Source organism: Tenrec ecaudatus, chromosome 12 (assembly GCF_050624435.1).
Source record: "Tenrec ecaudatus isolate mTenEca1 chromosome 12, mTenEca1.hap1, whole genome shotgun sequence".
NCBI classification, from domain to species: Eukaryota; Metazoa; Chordata; class Mammalia; order Afrosoricida; family Tenrecidae; genus Tenrec; species Tenrec ecaudatus.
The window spans coordinates 123495098-123507405 of record NC_134541.1 but is presented as its reverse complement, the minus strand read 5'-3'; positions in this window follow the sequence as shown (position 1 = coordinate 123507405).

The following is a 12308-nucleotide window of genomic DNA, read 5'->3' as shown; positions in this document are numbered from 1 at the left end:
GGCAATTGTGCCCAGACACCACATTTTTTCATCATTGGATCCCTGGCAAAATAACTCCAGTTAGCTAAGATAAGACCATGACACACACACCATGGCTGTATCCTCTCACCATACTTATTCAATCTGTATGCTGAGCAAGTCACGGAGAAGCTGGATTATATGAAAAAGAATATGACGTCAGGATTGGAGGAAAGTTTATTAACAATCTTCAATAGTCAGATGACACAACCTTGCTTCCTGAAAGTGAGGAGGACCCAAAGCCCTTGCTGATGGAGAGCAAGGGTTGCCGCCTTCAGGATGGGTTACGACTCAATGTCAAGAAAACCAAAATCCTCACAACTGGACTAATAGGTAACATCATGATAAATGCAGAAAAGGTTGAAGTTGTCGAGAACTTCATCTTGCTTGGATCCACAATCCATGTTCATGGACACGACAGTCAAGAGGCCAAAAAAAAGGTGTCGCATTGGGTCAATCTGCTGCACACGATCTCTTTAGAGTATTGAAAAGAAAGGATGTGACTTTGAAGGCTAAGGTGAGCCTGACCCAAGCCATGGCATGTTCCATTGCCCCATCTGCAGGTGAAAGTTGGACATTGAATAAGGAAGACTGAAGAGGAATCGATGCATTTGAATTGTAGTGCTGGAAATTAATATTGAAAGTACTGTGACCTGGCCAAGGGATAAACCAATCTGTGACGGAAGAATCTGGAAACACAACCAGAGTGCTCCCTAGATGTGAGGATGGAGAGACTTCATTTTACATCCTTTGGACATGCTGTCAGGAGAGACCAGTCCCTGGAGAAGGACATCATGCTTGGTAAAGTAGAGGGGCACAAAACAGAGGAAGACTCTCAATGAGGATGGACACCGTGGCTGCAGCAGTGGACCCAAGCATAGGAACAATTGTGAGGATGGTGTAGGGCAGTGGTTCCCAACTTTCCTCATGCCATGACCCATTTTCACAGTTCCTCATGTTGTGGTGACCCCCCCCCCCAACAACCATACACTTATTTTCGTTGCTACTCCGTCACTGTCACTTTGCTACGGTTATGAATTGGGAAAACCCTGTGAAAGGGTCGTTCAACCCCCATAGGGGTCTTGACCCACAGGTTGAGAACCGCTGATGAAGGGCCATGTGGTCTTTCTTTCTGTTGTGCATAGGGTAGCTATGTATCGGAATGGATTAGATGGCACCTAATAATAAGATGAAACCTAGTGGGCCATCTCCAGAGGCAGCATTGTCCCTTATCCCTGTTCTGAGACTTTGGATACCCCACTACACCCTGGCTAAGTTCACATGGGTCCTCATCTTCTACTCTTGACCCTCACGGGTTCTGAGTGTGTGGGATATGCTGGCTACGATAGAGGATATATCTCCAACCTGAACTTACCCAAACTGGAAGCCAATTTTCCACTCACAGATCTCTGTCTCTTTTGAGTCTTCTGTCACTGCCTCTTGGGTAGGCGCCCTCTAGAAACATCTGAAATCAGAGCAGGGGCAGGCCTTTTCTCTGAGGGGGTCTCCCTGAGGCCGGTCTTGGGGTGTAGGTGGCAGAACCAGAAATCAGCATAGATTGACAAGCCAAGCTTTAAAACCAGCTTAGACCTGGTGGTGATTTTGGAATTCTCAGAGGAGAGATTTCAAGTAACTACGATCCCTATGCTAAGGGGTCTAAGCGGACAATATGCAGGAGCAAATGAATTACGTAAAAGCAGAAAATGGAGATTATCAGAAAATCAATAGGAAATGCTCCAGATCAAGAACACTACCAAAGACATGAGCTTGTGGGTGACGGAATGTGGTTGAGGAAAGAATCGGGATTTCGGTAGAAACTTCCCACATGGAAAGGAAAAGAAAATGGGATGAAGGAACAATCTGGATAATCCCAGCATGGCGAGGTAACACAGATGGAGCCTACGAGTTATGGGAATTCGATAGAATAACCCGCCAAGGAAACAAAGGGAGAAGGAACAGAAGAAACATTTGAAGTCAAAATGACTGGACATTTCCCAAAATGAATGACGGATGCAAACCATAGATTCAGGAGGTTCAGAGAACACCAAGCAGGTAAATATGGGCGGTAATAACACCTGAACCCACCTCTGGTCATGGCAGCAGGGTCGGTTTGCACACAACACATGGCTGAGTTGAGGAATCCCCTTTTCACTCAGCCACTGTAACATAGTGGGCTTCTTTCAGGAGCAGAGGCTGACAGAGAAGAAACAATAAACTCTGCCCTCAGTGATAACGCAGAAGGAATATGAGTACCCTGCTCTTGAGACTCCTCTTGGATCAGGCTCTGGGACAACATTGGTGTCCTTCAGACAGGTGACAAGAGTGCCTTCAACTTAGAATAGAGTTATATATATATTACAATGAGAAGAATGCCTTCAAAGGTTGTAACTCTCAGCCCAATCTTACACTCTCCGGTGGGCTCCTCAGACCTTCTAAGCCTTGCTCACAGGTGCTTTTGAAGGGTCTCTTGGGTTGGTCTCCTATGAAACATTCACAGGTGGTCACTCTAGGCCATCAGGAAGAGCATCTCAGATCCTCAGAATGAGGATCCAGGAAAATTACATCCATCTGATCAGCACCTGAACACACAAGGCTGTCCGAAAGTGTTAGCTTGGGAAAGTGGTTTGTATTACTTACAAAAAGAAGCAGACCAGTGGATGTCCAAGGAAAGGGGACCCAGAACTTTTCTATATTTAATACCTCAATGCTCCCCCTGCATTAATATGACAGATGATAATCTGAGAGGCAGGGATCTGATACAGGAAAAATTTCCCCTGGAATCAACCCCCATACTCAATGTAAACAGAGCTCAATCAGTCAAAGCACAGCTCACAGTTAGACTAACTCGAATAACCTCCCCATATCAACATAGTTAACATTCTATGTCATTGATAAAGTATTGATGTTATCAATATAATCACCTTATACCCCAAGGGGATGATTAATAATATTCTCTTTTTTTGTTTCTTTTGCTTCTTGGATTTTTTTCTTTGTTGTTGTTTTTCTTGTTGGTATTTGCTTTGGTCATAATGTGACCATTCAAGTCAATCAGAGTCGTTCATGACCTGTGGACAAGCATATGGATTCTGGGCTCTCGCTTAACTCTAGCCCCAGTCCAAGAACAGTTAGTTCTGATAACATGGTCCTGCTCAGTGCTCGCCTTCACGAAGAGATCGCTGAAGAAAAGGGTGCTACAGCAAAATATGGTAAAGAAAGCAGATGGTGCCCGGCTACCAATTGGAATAGTGTCTGGGATTTTAAAGGTTTGTCTTAAAACAAGCAGCCATCTAAGTGAGGTGTCAACTAAGTCCACATCAGAGAAGCACACCAGCCTGTGGGATCCAACGATGATGATGACAACATCCTAAAGTGATTAAAGGAAAAGTATCAGAGCTTAATTAGTGAACCTGCATTTGTAGAAGGCCATGCAGCGCAGTGGGAGCCCAACATTTATCTGCAGTCTCTAGTCAGATTAAGCCTCTGGCCGATCCCCGCTAGCCACAGGACAGGGACTCAAACTGTTTTACTATTAGATGCAGATTATTGTAAACTTGATTATGGTGGATCGAACCACAGTATACTATGACAGTTGGTCAGCTGACCTCCCTCTTGACCCAACCTGAATTGCTCTAGGCTCATATATTTCTTGCTTGTTCCACGACAGGAATTTCTTCTTTGACTTTTAAAATATTGTTCATGGTCTTTTCTTTCTTACTCTTTATTCTTATCTTTATTATTATTTTTCTTCTTTCTGTTAGTTTTGTTTTTTATTGTTTGTTAGGTTTCTCAGTTGATGAAGCACAGAAGGAGTGGCTGCATAGAGACAGTAACTAATGCAATGGTTTATTGGGAACAAGGGGTTAGGGGAGAATTCAGACACAAACAATGAATGCAGGTGGGAGGAGGGCGAATTAGAACCGATTGTGATGATGTTTATACAACTCTTTTAAAAAGGGATTTAACTACGGCAGTGTATGACATGGGAACATTATATCAAGAAAACTACTAAAACTAGGAAGAAAAACAGAAACCAAACTTGACCTATGGGTGAAGGAAGAAGAGTTTTGCTTAGGGGGCATAGAGTTGATGCTAATGGCTGAGGAATAATTTGGAAAAACGTATCAGTAATGGTTGTACAACATCGAGTATAATCAATGGCTCCGAATTATACCTGTAGACATTGTGGAAATGAAGAGTGTTTTGTCGTATATATCTTTGCCACAATTTTTTTAATTATCATGAATAACAATGAGTACAAGGAGGAAGAAAATCTTCTAAAATTGATTGTGGTAATGATTGTACAACTCTTCTTGATATGACAGAACTCTTGAATTGTATGATATGTGGATGAAGTGCCAATAAAACTGTTTACAAACAAGAAGACAGCAGCTCTGTCATGGATTGAATTTTGTCCCCCAAAATTATGTGTTGTAAACCCTAACCTCTGTGCCTGAGGCAGAATATGACCTGGAGATCAAATAACGCACTGCCGTGTGCAAATCTTCTGCATAAGACCTCTTTAAAAGGTTGAAAAGTAAGGATGTTACTTTGAAGTGTGTCTGACCCAAGCCATGGTATTTTCAGTCACTTCAGATGCGTGTAAAAGTTGGACTTTGACGAAGGAAGACCAAAGAAGAATCGATGCGTTTGAATTACGATGCTGATGAGGATTATTGCAAGTCCCATGGACTGCCAAAAGACCAAACAACCTGTCTTGGAAAAAAGTCTGAGCAGATAATTCCTTAGAAGCGATGCTGGTGGGACTTTGTCTCATGCACTTTGGACATGGTGTCAGGAGAGACGAGTCCCTGATAACGGGCATCGTGCTTGGTGAAGTGGAAGGAGGTCAAACGAAGAGGAAGATCCCGCACGAAGGACCGGACCGACACAGTGGCTGCAACAGTGGGCTCAACCCTAAGAACACGTGCATGATGTGCAGGACAGGGAAGTGTTTTCTTCTGTTGTGTGAAGGTTGCTATGAGTCGGGCCTGACTAGATGGCATCTCCTAACAACAATAACAAACCTCATACCTGGGTGAGAGAGGGCCCGTGGTTTGTTCTGAGACCTAGAGATGCTAGTGAGAGGAGGAACGGGGAAGCCTGGGCCTTGGGCTAATGAACTGTCTCTTCACAGTTCCCCTTAAAGCAAATGATCAGACAATGATTCAAATGGAGATTGTATAAGAAACACTTTTAGAGAGGGGAAGTAAAGTAGAACCAGGAGGAAGTCAGTAAAGGGTGCCACTAAGGGATACTGGGTGCCATTGAGGGCTACTGCAGTTTAATGCCACTGGACCTGCAGGAGATGGTATAGAACAGTCTCCCAGTGGTTCCAAATGTGTGGACTGAGACTTCTTCCAGGGAGCTCTCTGGCACTTCCATTCTGCCAACGGTGTGACACATCAAGACAGGCACACTGTGGTGACCTCAGCTCTGATTCATAGTAACCCTATTGGACATAGTAGAACTGGCCCATTGGTTTCCCGAGACTGTTAGCAGGCTGCTATATCTCTCACCCATGGAGGGACTGGTAGATTCAAACCACCAACTTTTAGGTTGACAACTGTGGTGGTTACATAATCTGGTGTCAAATTGCAGATTAAGAGTGTAGCCTGTCAATCATGATATAGCCAATGAGGCCTCTGTGTGGGCATGGCCTTCTCCTGAGGATTCTGGGAACTCTTGTCTTCCTCGTTGGAGGCAGGAGGGAGCTCTCTGCTCACTCCCTGCGAGACATCCCTATGGAGAAGACACATGGAGAGAGGCTGATGGAGTCAGACCTCTGGAGCCAGACAAGGCACGTGGAGACCCCTGGCAGCGCTGAGAAGCTTACGACATCACTAGAGCCACAAGACTTTGTACCCACCGGCCTGTGATCTTCCCGCATTCAGCGTCATTGCATGTGTTTCGTGAGTCTGAACTGGACTTTACGGATTGGTATCAGACATATGGGCTAATATTGGACTTATGGACTTGATCTGGACTGGGCTAGAATATTTTCTCAATATTCAATTGCTCTTGTATATAAAGCTCTTTCTTAGACACATATAAGCTTCTCCCTGGATTTGTTTCTCTAGTCTACCCGGACTAACACAACAAGCAAGCACTTTAACCACTGCACCAATAGAGCTCCTTAACTGTGTCTATCTAAACCTCCAAATAAGTCTCCCCTTTGCCCCAATGTCCAGGAAGAAAGCCCCACGTGCTGATAGTAAGAACACTTTGTCATGTTGAGCTGAGAGGATCAGGGAAATCTTCCAATATCTGCTACAGGGCAAATGACAATGACCCCCAGTTGCCTTCTAGCTTCCATCCAGCCCTTCTTCCTCATCTCAGAACCATGGTATTATTCTGCACAGTAAGAGGTCCTGTTAATAGACACTTCCCAGCTCCCCTGGTGAGTGCTTCTGGGAACACCCTTTGACCTGTCCACTCTTCTTCCTCCTTTCTTCTGTCTAAAGTGTAAGCACGATGGCTGGAGCTCAAGCAGTAATTTGGAACCACAAGGGGAGTCCAAGAGAATCACCGAGAACTTGGCCCTCCTATCACAGGACGATGAATCAATGTCAACTGAGATGTCTCCCAGCTTCTCATTACTCAACAGGTGAAACCCTTAAGTGTTGGAGCCACTGTGGCTGATGTGTTAGAGCATCTGACTGAACCCATTAATCCTATAAGGGGTTTGAAAGCCTGTCAAAAAGAGGAAGGGCCAGATTCATCTATCCGAATGGGGGAAGCAAGTTTTGCTGATGCCTATAAAATACTGACAACGGGGGAAAGAACTGCGGGGAAGGGGGATGGATTACAATTTTATAAATCATCCCCAAAATGGAATCCTTGATAGCTGTTGTTGGTCTTGTGTGCCATTAAGTCAATTCTAACTCGTAAGAACCCTAGTGAACAGAGGAGGGATGCCCCAGTTGCTTCCCTAGGCTGGACTCTTCATGGGAGCAGACGGCTGTGTCACTAGCCCACAGAGCTGCTGGGTGGCTTCTCATGGTCCACTTTTTGGTTTGCAGCCAAATGCTAAACCACTGTGACATCAGGTGCCTCCTGTAGCTGTTAGAAAGAAATACTCAAGGTGCATATAATGGTAGATGATATAGAACTATGCATTGTAATGTTGGGTCAGGTACCAGCCAGAGGAGATTAGAAATAGCCTGCCTGTCCCGATGGGACCAGGGGGCCACAAATCAATGAGCCATTTGCCTCAGTGCCAAACAGAATGATCAAAGCGCTACCCTGACTTGGAATTTTTATGGAAGGAGACCCATTAGAGCCCCAAGCTGAGAATCCTCTCCCCTTCCTCTTTATTTGCCCACCTGCGGTTTCTACCCACTCCCTTGATTGCTTTACCCTCCCTGCTGACCAGCTTAAAACTTGCTCTCCATCACAGATCAGCATAACTTCTCGGGTCTCCAGGGAGTTCAGGTCTCTTTCTCTCCCTTTCCCTTCCCTCCTTTCCCTCTCTGACAGCTTCCTGCTGGAGTCTGTAAATTCCTCCCAGGAAGCGCAGAATAAACTTCCCCGTTTTCTTCTCTCTGGCCTGGCTTTGTTAATCTTTGTGGACAACTTACTAGATAACCTGTAATATTTTAATGGCATGCTATAGCATATTAGATGGAGGGAAATCTGGTTGAGTGAGTGGAAGTGCCATGGGCAATGTCAGAGTCCCCGTTTTATAATGATGGGCCTTATAGTTAAATGTATTTATGGTTTTAAATTTTTCCTTCAATTTTTGGAATATGTTACTCCACTCTCTCCTCTTCTTCAGAGTTTCTGCTGATAGGTCTGAGCATATTCTTATGTGGGAACCTTTATATGTGACTGCTTGTTTTTCCCTAGCTGCTCTCATGATATTCTCCTATTCCTCAAAGTAGGATAGTTTAACTATTATGTGCCTTGGTGACTTCTTGGGATTCAATCTAGCTGGTGTTCTTTCAGCCTCCTGAATGGTTGCCTGGTTTTTATTCATTAAGCTGGGGAAGTTTTCCTCCAAGAATTCTCTCACTATTGTTACAGATGACTTCTTTGTTGTGTCTTCCTCCGGTAAGCCAATAATTCTAATGTTGTTCCGCTTCATAGCATCAGACATAGCTATTAGGTTTTCTTCAGCTTCTCTGATGATCTTATTAGATTTTTGTTCATGTCTGTTAAAGTCTGCTTGGCTGTCCTCCAAATCATTGATGCGGTTCTCTGATTCCTCCAGTCGCTTCTCAAGGTCTGTGTTTCTGCTACTGGTTTTTGTCATCTCCTCCCTAAGCTCCTGTATTTCCCTTTGGTGTATGGTCTTTATCACCTCTATAATTTCATCCTTTTTCTGTATTGTTTCCCGCATATCTTGTATGTCTCCAAGCAGCATTCTGAAAATTTCTGTGGCAGCTCAATGTCTGCTTCTTCTATGTATGTTGTTATGTTCAACCTCTTCTGCCATTGCCTTTTGTTTCTCCTGTTTTTTCGTTGAGGTCTTTGGGACTAAAGGCTGTTTGTGTTGCGTGGTTTTAGAGGAGCCAGGTGCCATTTTCCAGGGAATCGAAGAGCACTGGCTCTCTCTGGGAGACTTATAGGAATGCTTCTTCAAACTGCCTACAGCTAATTTTACTATGGGATTAACCTACCACTTTATCCTCCTGTGGCTTCCCTATCAGGGGGTTGCCTGATTTGGTGTTGTGGAGGTTGGGCAGAGGTTCCTGCAACAACTTGGAATGTTGATGAGTGTTGGCTGAGCCTTATGCCCCCAGGTACACAGGCAAGGATTCCCCGGTGAGAGGTTGGGCAGAGTTTTCCCTGGAGGGAAAGCGGGTCTTTCCCTAGCCTTGGGCCAGCTACATAGGGTGGAGCTCACCTAGCTGGGTGTGGTACAGGCTTAAATGCCCTAGGGAAAAGGGAGTGTTCTGGAGGTCAGCAGTGGAGTGTGAGAGAACAGGAAAGAGACAAAGAGGGGAAAAAACAAAAAATAAGACATTTAGACTGTGCAGGGGGGGTGATATAGGGAAGAGAGGGAAACAAAAGCAACTATGTAGCTGAGTCCCACTCCCTACCTGTGGAGCTGCAAGGGTTTAGTGTCTGCCCTGAGGCAGCTGAGCCAAGAGAAAGCCGCTGAGCAGCCCTCAAAGACTGGGGGGACAGAGAGCAGAGATGTAAACAAAAGCAACAGTGTGGCTGAACCCCATCCCTGCCCGTGGAGTTAGGAAGGTTTAGGTTTAGTCCCTGCCCAGACACCGCGGTGGCAAACTATGGTTGTGCTGTGAAAAAGCCCCGTGAAAAAGCCCCTGCTCAGCCTTCTAGGGCTGTGGGGGAACAGAGAGCATAGATGTAAACAGAAGCAACAATGGAACTGAACCCCAATTCCTGCTGGTGAAGCTGCAAGGGTCCTGTCCCTGCCCTGAGGCAGGCAGGAGCAAACTGTGGCTTTGTTGAGACCAAGACCCCCTACAGGCTCCAGCAAATACAGTGGCAGGGCCAAGGTCAAGCCCCAGCTGGCTTCCACTGAGGTAAGCCAAAAGCCCCCAGCCCCTCAAAACCTCATGGGTCCGCGCGTATCTTTATGATGCTCCTCCTGCATTCCAGCAGTGTTGAAATTTCCCCTAAGCAACTTTCCTGGACTGGATTCTGCAGAGTCCCTCTGGTATGTGTCACTCTGTCGCCATCTTCCCGGAAGTCCGTTGGTTTTAAAACTTAAAATAAAGTGGGAATACTCACTCTAGGAGACCTGAGCTGCCATATAAGAAACCCCCCCCCCCCCACACACACACACCTACCCTTAAACTGCCAGGCTCTGGGGAAGTCTCCAGCAGGTTCTCTAGCTGGCCTTTCTTTTGAGTCATGCCAGCTCCAGTTTCAAACATGTGAGTGGAAAGACACTTCAAATAACCCAACTCCCAATGGTTGAGGTACCTCCAACCTTCAAGTCTTTCCAGCTAAAGTCCCACTCATAATGGAGCAGAGATAAGACATCTCTGGTAGATACATAATCTGTTGTCAACTCGAAACTATCGAGAATGAAGGCCTGTCAGTCAAGTGGCAGCGTGATGACCTCATTTGGAGATGCTAGGAGATAAATAGCTCTTTGGAGGCGGGACACACACCCACTCCCTGCAAGACATTCCTGCTGACAAGCCACATGGAGATAGGCTATGGCAGCCAGAGCCTTGGAGTTGGAGGAGCCACGTGGAGACTCATGCCCGTGCCTAGATGCTTCTACTGCCACTGGATCCACAAGACTTTCCACCCACTGGTCTGTGATCTTCTTGCATTCGGTGTCATTGCATGCATTTCATGAGTCTGATATCGGACATCTGGGTTAATATCAGACTTATGGACTTGATCTGGACTGGACTGAGATTTTTTCTTAATGTAAAATTACTCTTTATATAAAGCTCTTATCTACACACATATGAGTGTCTATGAATTTTGTTTCTCTAGTCAACCCAGACTAACATGCCATCCTTGCTCTGCCCTGTCCAAATTTCCCACCCTTTAAATCCATAACTACGATGAAATGATTGTTTGAAGCCATTAATAATATAAAATATAGTCAACAGAGGGAAAGTAACTTCCTATTCTCCCCTTCCTTTCTCTGCTCTCCGCATGGTGGTGGTGATGGCAGTAATGGTGAGGGTCATCTTCAACAAAGCAGACAAGGGCAAAGCAGGTGGACAAAGCAACAAGACAGAAGCCTGGGACCCTGGGTGACCTTGTGGTTCATCATTCCAGCGTGGACCAGCTTCCTTCTCACTGTGACACATGAGAAAAACTTCTTCATGATCAACCAAAAAATCCAAATTCACTGCCATCAATTTATTCCAACTCATAGTGATCCTATAGAACAGAGCAGACCCGATCCTTTGTGTTTCTGAGACTGTAAATCTTCAAGCAGAGCGCTTCATCTGTTTCCCTTAGAAGGGCTGGTGGGTTTGAACCACTGACCGTGTGGTTAGGAGCTCAATGTGTAGTCCACCCCGGCACTAGGGCTCCTGTGGTAGTTACATACTCTTGTATCAACTTGAGGATATTAAGAGGCATCACAGCTTCATGCCTCCTTGTGGACATGGGTGTCTCATGGGGTTTCTGGGAACTTTGTCTCTTCCTCTCTGGAGGCGGTTTTCACTCTCTCTCTGCTTCACCTTCTGGTTGACAAGTTACATGGAGCCACAGTGACAGTAGTGAGAGCCCTGGAGATGCTTCCACTGCCATTGGATCCAAAAGACTTTTCACCCACCGGTCTGTGATCTTCCTACATTTAGCATCACCTCATGTGCTGTGTGAGTCTAAAGAGGAATTTATGGACTAGTATTGGGCATATGAGCTAATATGGGACTTATGTACTTGATCTGGACAGGGCTGGGATGTCTTCCCAATATACAACTGCTCCTTTATATAAAGCTCTCTCTTACACACAGATGAGTGTCTCTGGATTTGTTTCTCTAGTCAACCTGGACTAACACAGCTCCTTTCAATCTTATTGATGCCTCTGTTAATGTTGGTTTCCATCATATGCAGCCGAATCTGTATTTGAACTAGTACTCACAGATACAGAGATAGCTATCAATTTGCATGTAGCCATAGACACAGATACTGATTCTTGGGTAGATAGCTATCAGAGTTCTGATACTGAAGAAGGATACAACTAACACTCTTTGTCATCCCCAGAATACAGCATCCTTTGGTAATATTATTGTTTCCCTAACACTGGGAGAGAGCTAGATCAAATGAGGCTAGCAAAAATGGAATGTATTATGCCAGGAGGCCAGAGCTCAGAGGGAGAGGCATTGCTCAAGTAACAATACAAGGGTTCATAACTCTAAAAGAATGGATCTCTTGTCCTTCACTGCCTGTCTCTGGTCTCCAGTTATCTGTGCACGAGCCACATTCTCTCTGGCTCCAGTGGGGCTTTCTCTGCAGAACATCAGGGATAGCTGAACGTCTATCTTCACCAGTTTGGCAGCCACAGAGGAAATGTACTAGCCGAATGTAGTCCATCCAGAGAAATCCCTGGAGATTATTCGGATTGGCTGGAAGTGAGTCACAAGCAGGTTATGTGTGAATTTGAGATTACTGATTACTCACCTGGGTAAACTGGGAATCCCTGAACCAGTCACTGTGACCAGCGTGTTGGAGGACTCTGGCTTAGTGAATGGCCCCTGTGGTTATCACAAGAAGATGGAGGGGCAGTGGATCATGCTGGGCAAAGACAATATTAACCTTTACATTTAAAAATGCTATTATTTTTTTAAAAACCACTATTTTTAATGTGTTTAAAGGGTTTACCATTGTGCTAAACTATCGCA